Source organism: Myxocyprinus asiaticus, chromosome 36 (assembly GCF_019703515.2).
Source record: "Myxocyprinus asiaticus isolate MX2 ecotype Aquarium Trade chromosome 36, UBuf_Myxa_2, whole genome shotgun sequence".
NCBI classification, from domain to species: domain Eukaryota; kingdom Metazoa; phylum Chordata; class Actinopteri; order Cypriniformes; family Catostomidae; genus Myxocyprinus; species Myxocyprinus asiaticus.
In genome coordinates this window covers 12,162,772-12,173,289 of record NC_059379.1, presented here as the reverse complement: position 1 = coordinate 12,173,289, position 10,518 = coordinate 12,162,772, and the positions used below count along the sequence as shown (strand labels likewise).

General features: G+C 36.9%; 1 pseudogene; it reads right to left on the bottom strand.

Moving 5' to 3' along the window:
* Positions 1-4,707: 4,707 nt before the first annotated feature.
* Positions 4,708-6,574, bottom strand: LOC127426805 (complement C1q tumor necrosis factor-related protein 1-like; annotated as a pseudogene).
* Between the last annotated feature and the right edge of the window lie 3,944 nt (positions 6,575-10,518).

Sequence of the window (10,518 nt, the reverse complement as noted above, 5' to 3'; positions counted from 1 at the left end):
GGATTTTGCTTGGTTGTAGCTTTCCCCTGAGCCTGTGTTAATTACAGAGAGCTTTGCAATCCATTTTTATTACTTATTTATCCTGCTGTGGTCTTGGCATGTTGATAAAAGGTTTATAAATAATTTTACATTTCTGCATCAAGGCAGTAAAAATGTAGAATCAGAAAAGGGGGAAAAAACAATCTTTTTTTTTCGTTATGAAATATTTGCTGCTCATTCATGCTAAAGGTTTTGTGGCAGAGCTCCAGGACTTTCACTAGAAATCTAATTTGAGAGGCTAGTTCAGAGCCAAGACCAGGAGCCAAACATAAATCTGTTCACCATCGCACTGGATGAGCAGGGGCTCTCCACTATCACTTCTCAACATCTGATGACCAGCCCCACTCCAGTTCTCCTCTCTCCATGTCTACATCGTAGACGTGGATACATCTTACACACTCTTTGCCTAGCTTGTCTGACCACTAATACTCTTCTTCTTCTATATTATTCCCTCCTTCTCCTTTTTCCTATCTTCACTCACTTTTCTCTCTGCCACTCTTTCTCTCTCTGTCTTACATCTTAAACTCACTTTCTTTTAATACACCTCTTCTGTCTCATCTCTGTCACTTGTCTCTTTCTCTGTTGGTTCTCACAATGTAAGTGAATGCTGACCAAAAATTTGAAGCTCCAAAGAGCAGATAAAGGCAGCATAAAAGTAATCCATACAAATCCAGTGGTTAAATCCATGTCTTCAGACCCGACATAATATGTGTGGTTGAGAAACAGATCAATATTTAAGTCCTTTTTTACTATAAATGTACACTTTCACTTACACATTCTTTTGTTTAGTGGCGACTCGCATTCTTTGTCCATATCACCACCTACTGGTCAGGGCTGGTCAAAGGTGGAGATTTATAGTAAAAATGGACATAAAGGTCATATTTTCATTCTATTTTTTTTTTTATTATTATTACTATTATTATCTCTGTCTTGTTGTTGTATTGTTTGTGCACTGGAAGCTTCTGTCACCAAGACTAATTCCTTGTATGTGTAAGCATACTTGGCAATAAAGCTCATTCTGATTCTGATTCATTGATCTGTTTCTCACCACACCCATCATATTGCTTCTGAAGACATGGATTTAACTGTTGGAGTCATATGAATTACTTTTATACTGCCTTTAAGTGCTTTTTGGAGCTTCCAAAATCTGGCCACCATTCACTTGCATTGTGAGGACCTACAGTGCTAAGATATTCTTCTAAAAATCTTCTTTTGTGTTCTGCAGAGGAAGAAAAAAGTCATACTCATCTGGGATGGCATGAGGGTGAGTAAAAGATGAGAGAATTTTCCTTTTTGGTGAACTATTCCTTTAACATCTATGGAACCTTCCCACTGCACAAAAGGCTCTTTGTAGTGGAAAAAGGTCCTTCATTTCTGCATTTTCTTTCTTCATTTTCTTTCTTATGTTAACACATTTCCAATTGAAACAGGAAGTTTTTATGGGACATATGGAGTGGCTCATCCCTTAAAAAAAAAAAAAAAAAAAAAGCAAATAGCCTTTCTTTATATTACAGCCATGAACCAAGATTTGTTATTTGCTAGTTGGAGGCAAGTGGATTTAGGCGAAGGGACTTTCTCATTCTAGATATCAAGTTTTTTGACAAAAATGTGTAGACGCTCCTAAGTGCAAGATGAGTCACCAATATATTTGTCCATTTTCCAGAAAGAAAAAAAAAACGTTAAAAGGGTATATTTGCTGTAAGTTCATTTTGTCAACTTTTAGAAGTACACAAAACCCCAATAGTAAAAATGACAAATATTACTATAGTTGTGATAATAGTAATAACGAGCATAATGTCAATAATAGAGACACATACTTAAGGCAGATGACTCACTGTACCTCATACTGTATGTGGCAGTCTCTCTCTCTCTCTCCCCCCTCTCTCTCTCTCTTTCTCATTGCCATAGTGAATCTGTGGCTTGTGACACACTGAGTTAGTGTGAGCGTAACTGGCTTAAAAGAAAAGCACTCTCGGATGACACCTTAAAAGGGCTTTAAAAGCACTAGAGAGTGGAGCTGTTCAGTTGAGTGTGCCTGCTGAGTAAACCTCCCTCTCCCCACGCACCATCATCTGGTGGCCCATCCAGATAAAGACCCATCACAAGTGCAGCACACATCAGCAGCATTTACCCAGTGCTCTTTAATGGACAGGACACACTTTGAATCCATTGCCTGTCAATGCATTTTATAGCTGCAATCACACCAGGATCTGATGACTGTAGTTTTGAAGACAAAATAGCCCCATTATTGGCAAGATTGGAACTTGGATTTAAAATAATCTCTACTGGGTCTTTCTTGGGTGACTGCTGACTCATGTTTTCTGTACCGTTTTCAGATCATTATCTTAAATGAATCCTATTAGTATTGAATGACCACATACATTTCACTATGTGCAACAATCGAAAATGTCCCTGATGCTCACAATGTTGTATCTGCAAAATAATTAAAAGTCATTAATTAAGTAAAGTGCCTTAAGTCCCTTCAGCAAGTAAAAGAGTAAAAGTAAAAGATTTCCAGGGCTGTGAGCACTAGAGATGGGATGATTTGGGACCTCATTTATATTGAGAAGCTTATTTAACCCAGGCTTCAGGTGATGGGATCTGTGGAAAACATGTAGGCACAAATCAAGTTCAACCACAAGAGGGCGACAAAACGTTTCTTCAGACAGTCCAAGAGTAGCTGTGTTGCAGACTAATGAGATCATCAGCTAAAAGAGCTCCAAACAAGCAGAACTGAGGCAGGCCAACGAAAACTAAAATGGTGTTTAGTCACAGCTGGCCTCACATATGTGTCATATGCCATTGTGTCATATACTCAATTTTTCCAAATAGACATTTAAGTCTAACTTACATGATTTTGATGCTGTTTGCCAGGATGTCATGGAAAAAGTCTGACTGACATCATTTTAGTTTAATTAGATATGTCAACACAATGACCTAAGACACTGTTATAGATATTTGGGTCGCTCTTTATGTGTTGCTAATCATGTCAAAGCAATTCCACATTTCATACATAAAAAATAAAATATAAAGTTATTTTGTTAATAAAATTTAAATGATTAATATTTTATAAAAAATAATATTATCAAACCATTGATATATATGCTTCTGGATTACTTTTAAGATAAGTCAATATAGAAAATTACCATTTAAAACTTTAAAGGAATATTCCAGGTTCAATTCAAGTTAAGCTCAATTTGTGGCATAATGTTGATTACCAAAAAATAAAACAAAAAAACAATTAGACTTGTCCCTGCTTTTCTTTCAAATAAGCAAAAATATTGGTTACAGTGAGGCACTTGTAACAGAAGTGAATCCGTAAAGGTGTAAATACTGTTTCAAAAGTATAACCACAAAAGACGTAGACAATATGCATGTTAACATGATTTTAGTGTGATAAAATCACTTACTAACCTTTCCTGTGTAAAGTTTTATTCAATTTTACAATTTCATTGCCATGACGACAATTTCAGTGTCGCCACTTTTTCCTTGCAGCCACCATATTTGTGACCATCAGCGGGAGCTGGGAGGAAACAGTGGTGGTGAATGGAAAAACAAGCCCCAGGAATAGTTCATACAGGCCTGAAGACAGCAATATAGCCAAATTGGACTTTTGCGGACATCTAAATATATTTTATCCGTGATTCATCGTGAGTCTGATGTGTGACCAGTGAGTACACACAGCCACCAGTACATCGCCATAAACATCTCTCAAATCGAAAATTACACGTTTTGCATTGTTTTCAGGTCTAATTTAGCCACAATATTACAAGACGTATGTGATGATCCCATCTCTATGAATGTAGGAGCTGCTTTTGGCTCCTGAAGAAAGCTTTTGTTGCATCCCACATCGCAGCACATTGAAGGTATATGGAACTTTGGTCAGAAACATGGCGGTGTGGTCATACAGTGACATCATATGAAACAGGTCAATACCCTAAAAGGACTGTAAAAAATAAACAACTTCAACAAATTTACTGCTCAAATAATACACATGTGTTTTTACACAAATGTGTAAACAAGCCTAATTTTTTGCTGTCTGTAAAGTGTGAGAGGTTGGGTGATTGGCATAGAAGAACTGAATATTCCTCTAGGTCAAGTGTTTGTGGCCAACCAGGTCAGTGGAAATTATGGCACACCCAGCAGACATACACGTGAAGTTACAAAAGTTAAAAAAAATTATTTTTTTATTGGATATGTACTTGCCATTTTCTTCATTTATACACCATAATGCTTGGCGAAAGCCAGTGTGGAAGCCATAAATACTGACTGGCATAAGAGTCTGTTGCCTTTAATGGCAATGGACAGAAAATGAACATTTACAACTAATAATAAATGTGCTTTCTGCCAAAGCCTCCATCAGTCCTCTTTTAGAAATGCCTTCTGGACCTCAGTGACCCGCGACACTACAGTTCATTTAAGAGATTTCTAAAATAATGAGCTTTGGTTAACTCGGTTAACTACCCAGTTGGTATTATTTTGATACTAAAAGTATTTTACAGTGATATAATACAGCAATAATACTATTATATAGTTACCACTGTTTCAATGTATTGATTTCTGTCACTGTTATCAAATCCACAGAATACTGCATATATTTTGATGCAGCATCAAGGTGTATCATCATTAGAATTCCTCTCTGTATTTGATTGTCTGAAGTATGGCTGTGTCAAAGTAGCCCATTGTCTCATTTAGCAGACAACTGTATGTGAAAGTACTGTCGTATATAATATTTGACCTAAATCATTGTTCTTTGTATCAGATATGACTATATTTCATCCTCTTCCATTTAAACAGATCTAAACATTAATCTGAAATGTCATTGTATTTCTTAAATGAATCCTAAATTCTAATAATTATTATCTTTTTTGTAAAACCACGAAGTTTTTGTAGCACCACTGTCATGGAAATATTTCCTGTCCATAGATTTTGCATGTTTGTTGTCCATCTATTGTGCTACGATCAGCCTTCTGCCTGAGCCATGATGAAGTGACCATTAAATGTGATGTAAGTGTCAAAGTCATTGCTGAAAACAGCGTGTTCTCTTTCTCGCCCTTTAAGAGCCGAACCCACACATGGTCATCTCTCTCCAGCTCCAGCATGAGGCTTTGACTTTGCATGATGGAGCGATCGCTGGACTGGGTGTACAAAATGGCCATCTCCTGCTCATTCTTCATCACATGCTTATATGTCTCCTTCGGGTTCCAGACGTGAACGTTTAAGTTAAAGAAATAGATGCATGGAACATAACAGAAGAACTTACCCACAAACATGTTAACGTTCCAGATTGACAAACTCAGTATCGAAGATCATGGTCTGGTAGTAGTCATTACTGTGCAGGGCCTTCATGCGCCCCACAGAAAAGGCAGCGTAGTAGGACTTACAGGATTCAGCTGGGGCACTAATATTGCCCTAGGTTCCCTTCATGCCATGGGGCCCTATGGGACCAGTTTGCCCTGATTTGCCTGATTTACCATAGGGTCCCCTCTCACCAGTGTCTCCTTTCTCCCCTGTAAGGGAAGGAATGTAGCAGCAAATTAAATAGTAGACGTTTAGTTCATTTCAAAGTTTTGGCTGCCACCATTAATGGACTTTTTACATTCTTTCTTTTTGATATGTCATAGAGGAGACCAGGGCTAGTTGACTCCAGTGAATATTTCTCAGAGAAAGTCAATTTCTGTACAGGCACATACCTTTGGCAAAAAAAAAAAAAAAAAAAAAAAAAAAAAAAAAAAGCTAATAAACATTTCCACATAAATTTCATTGACTTTTCAGCAAAATTTAAACAGTGAAACAAAGATGAAACACAAAACATTTCATGACACAGGTAGCAGACAATCTGCCTCAACCTGACACAAGGAAAATACCCTTGTCCTAAGAACAAATCTACCTTCATTATATAGTTGACCTTTGACTTAATGTATGCTTGTGTAATTTTATGTTCACTTATATCATCATATCTATTACAAAAATATGATGACATTGTAATTTTAGTTTGGAGGATAGAATTCACACACACAAAAAAAAAAAAAAATCTAAAATAAGAGGGTTTGAACTAGGCATTTGAAACCAACAAACAAAACCACTGCTAACAAAAACACATGTGTGGGTGTTTCTTCAACTTATGGCAATTTCATGTTTCAGGGGTTGATTTTTTGCTATTAAAATCTTTATTGATTCTTCTGTGAAATCTGGAATAAACAGAACATATACACACAGAATCAACTTAACTCCCATTATATCCTCCTCCCCAACCCCACCCTGTCCCTCAACAAATATCCCTGTGGTCAAAGATTAAATTACCCCATGCACACATATAAGCAAATAAATTAAAGAAAATATTTGAGAACATAAAAAATAAAAAAATCAACAAACAAAGAGAAATGAAAGAATTCCACAAAGAACAGAATTTATAATTACCACCACAATTCTGTTTCTCTCCACATGGTCCTCACTGAGAGCCCTCCAGAAAGGCCAGATGCCTGTCCTATTTCTTACCATACATGTCTATTTTGCCAAGCTGTTTATACGACATCTTTTCAAATACCGCCACCCTACCCAATTCAGTGAACCATTCTTGAAACGAGGGAGCACCAGTTGACTTCCATCCTCTAAAAATTATCGGTGTGCCAATTATTACACTAGTTCGGACCCAGCTTTTTGTATATTTGTCACCTACTTTATTGACCGCCCCATCATCCAATATACATAGTCTGGGTCTATGTAACTTACTGAAATGCAACCGAGGTCGTTTACCATTTAAAATAAAAGACTTAGATATTCTATCAAATTGTTTAAAATAAGAAAGAGGAACTTCTAGAGGGAGAGACTGTAGTAAATAATTGAATTTGGGGATACAATTAATTTTTATAACATTGACCTTCCCTGCCATAGACAGATGTAGTGAAGCCCATTTATACACATCACATGAGAAACTTTTCATTTATGGGTCAAAATTAACTCACTCTCTCAAATTTGCCGGACATAAAATGCCTAAATACCTAATGCCTTGCTTGGGCCATTGAAAGGTGCCAGGTTGGAAAGCTGTGGCAGGGCAATATGCTGTCAGAGCAAGAGCTTCCGATTTAGACGATTTAGAGGCTTAGGCCTCCCCAAAGTTTTATTTTATTACTATGCTTTTAATCTCAGACACTTGGCCCATTGGTCTCTTCCACCTGAGAGAGCCCCTCCCTGGTACAACGTTGAACAAGCAGTCCTTGCCCTAATCTCACCATTGCAAAGTCTTTCTATTAAATTGCCTAGAGAAGCAAAAATGCGGCTTTTATATTACATTTACATTCAGTATGGACAAAGGTTTCTCGCATGTTCAATTCTGTATTCAATTATGTATTAACAAGCCCTACTTTTACTAGAAAGTATGGATTGAGAGGGGTGTTGCTACACTTGGTGACCTTTATGAAAACAGAGCTTTGCAGTCTTTATCTTCTTTAAGAATTAAACTGATCAGGGCTTGCATCATGGTTGGAGGTAGTTCACCTTTCTTTAATGACTCTGTGTAAACTTTTAACATAAGTGGAGCTGGTTCTGTGACGTAATATCTAAAAAATTCTGCGGCAAAACAATCTGGCCACAGTGCCTTACCTGTTGGCAATAATATCTGAGTCAAGAAAGTCTTTTTGATCATTCGTCAATTTAGGAAGTTCTAATGGCTCCGCGAAGTTGCTAATTTCCTTATCGGAAGACATGGATGTGGAACTATAAAGATCTAAATACAATTCTTTAAAGGTTTTATTAATATCTGTGGGAGAAGTAAATATATTGCCTCCAGAAGATGTCACTCAAGGAATGGTGAAAAAAAACCTCTCTCTGTTTTATGTATCTGGCAAGAAGTCCCCCGACTCAGAATATGTCTGTCTTGCCCTGAATAACCAAAACTCTACCTTCTGTGACAAAAAAGTACTGTACATATATTTTAGCTGAATCAACTCTCTAAGACCAGTGCTGCATAAATGTTCGAGATATCCCAACCTACGTCACAAAGCTCGCTGCTGTCACTATCGACTGGACCTCTGCCATCTTGATCCTGTGAGGCGTCTGACGCGTGACAGTGTAAGTGCTTTTTAATGTCCCCACAGGCCGACAATTTCAAATTTTTCGACATACTGCCCTACCAGCACAGTTTAACAAACAAAACTATTACAGTTCGCACCAGTTAAAATTGCTTAAATGGATAATTGTAGCAAAGTTTAAGCAGAGCTCGCCTTTAAGTGATCAACCCTCGCATAGTGTCACGTGCCTCCCCCAGTGGTTAAGTTTTACCAAAAACTAACAGATTTAAGTTTTTTTTTGTTTGTTTGTTTTTTTATAAAGGTCACATTAAAATTAACTTTTTACCAGGTCTTCAGAATTTATTTTTGATATTATGCAAATGCATTTTATGTATAGATTTTAATGTTTTAGCCTTGAACCAGACCCAGACTTTTAATATTAACCGATGAAAATCCATTATAAAAATACACATTATTACATGTTTAAAACATTGATAATCTCAACAAAGAGTGAAATAAACAAACCATTTCAATATTTATTTTGTGACAATTATTTGTATGAGGTTTTTTTAATATTACGACTATCCCACATTTGTTACAGTTGCAATCAAAATTATTCAACCCCCCTGACCAGCAAATGTGAATTAAAACACATCAACTAAAACCTCAGTAAACAGTCAAAGTAAGTTTTTAATACACATTTGAGTGATTTTGAGAACAAAGAGTTCAGTTTACCCAAATTTTAAAATAAAAAATAACTAATTCTCTCCACAATTGTCATGTCAAAAATATTCAACCCCCAAAGTCGATCATTTGTGGAGCATCCTTTATCCTTAATAACAGCAAATAAATGTTTCTCAGTAAGTGTTCTAAGGCTTCGGACACCTCTCTATTAGAATTTTTACACATTTCTCATGAGCAAAAGCTTCCAGCTCATTGACATTCTTTGGTTTCTGTGCTGCCACTGCTTCCTTGAAATCCCAACAAAGGTTTGCAATGGGATTTTAATGATGGACTGAAGGGCCATTTAAGGACATTCCACGACCTATTCCTGAACCAGATTTTGGACAACTTGGATGTATCCTTGGTGTTATTGTCTTGCTGGAAAGTCCAGTGACCACCAAGCTTCAATTTACACTGAAGGCATCACATTGTTCATGCTAAAATGGCCTGATACCTGAAAGAATCCATGGTGTCAGTCACATAGTCAGGATAGCCATTTCCTGCAGCCGCAAAACACCCCCATAACAGGACTGACCCACCTCCATGCTTGACTGTGGGGATGGTGTCGTTCTTGTCATCAGCTTGTCATCTTACTCCAGACGTACTGCTGACCCATGGGTCTAAAACTCATTTTCAGTTTAGTGTCATACGTCTATAAAACCTTCTTCCAGGACTCCACAGGTCTTTCCTACTTCTTTCCTATTACTTCTTGAATATTCAAGTCAACCTTTCCCGTGAAGTTTTGCTTTCTTCCACACCCCAAGAAGGTTGCTGTTGTACCATATTTAAATGTATGAATGGTGCTGCCAACTTTGTCTATTGGAAATTGAAGTGCCTTGGAAATGTACTTTTAGCCATGACCTTTCTTTTGTAATGAAATAATCTCCTCTATTAGCTTTTGAGACAGCTTATTTTTAATTGCATTTTTTGCATAGAATTTTTTTTGCTTACAACGCTAAAATTAAATTAAAAAAAAGATTTAAATAAGTGCTATTGCAGATTGATGACTTAATTTTGTTTTAAAACAATTACTTGTGTAGCCTTACATATTTAAGAAACAGCTACATGCAATAGGGGTTGAATAATTATGACATGGATGTATTTAAAAAAAAATCCTGCTATTTACAAATATTAGGTTATATATTCACACTATGACTTTGAATGTGTCACTCAGCTGATATAGATGTAAAGTTTAAACATTTTGGGTCATCAGAAATCCTTACTGTCTTGGGGGGGGTTGAATAATTTCGATTGCAACTGTATTTCTGCCACACTAAACAATTTTCCAAATGTTTTTTTTTAATTATTTTAAGAAATTAGTGTACTTGTTAACCAAGTCAACAAAAGTGTCAGTAAAGAACAAGCTTAAGGTGATATGTTTTAACAAGACTTTCTAGAAGCTCACAGTGCTAAAAGTGCCTGAAGTTGAAGAAACATCCTTGTACAATTGGACTTTTGACCCAAAACCTTATATTTCTTTTTTTGTGGGGGGGGGGGGGGATTTTCCCCTTTTTCTCCCAATTCCCAATGTGCTTTTTTTTTTAAGTCCTTGTGGTTGCGGTGTCTGGGTGGTGGAGGACAAATCCCAGATGCCTCTGTGTCTGAGATTGTCAACCCACGCATCTTATCACGTGGCTTGTTGAGCGAGTTGCCACAGAGACATGGACCATTAGACTGAACACAGTTCTACTCCACAGTGCAAGAGGAAATAATGACACTAAACTCTTGATAGATGGATGGATGGATG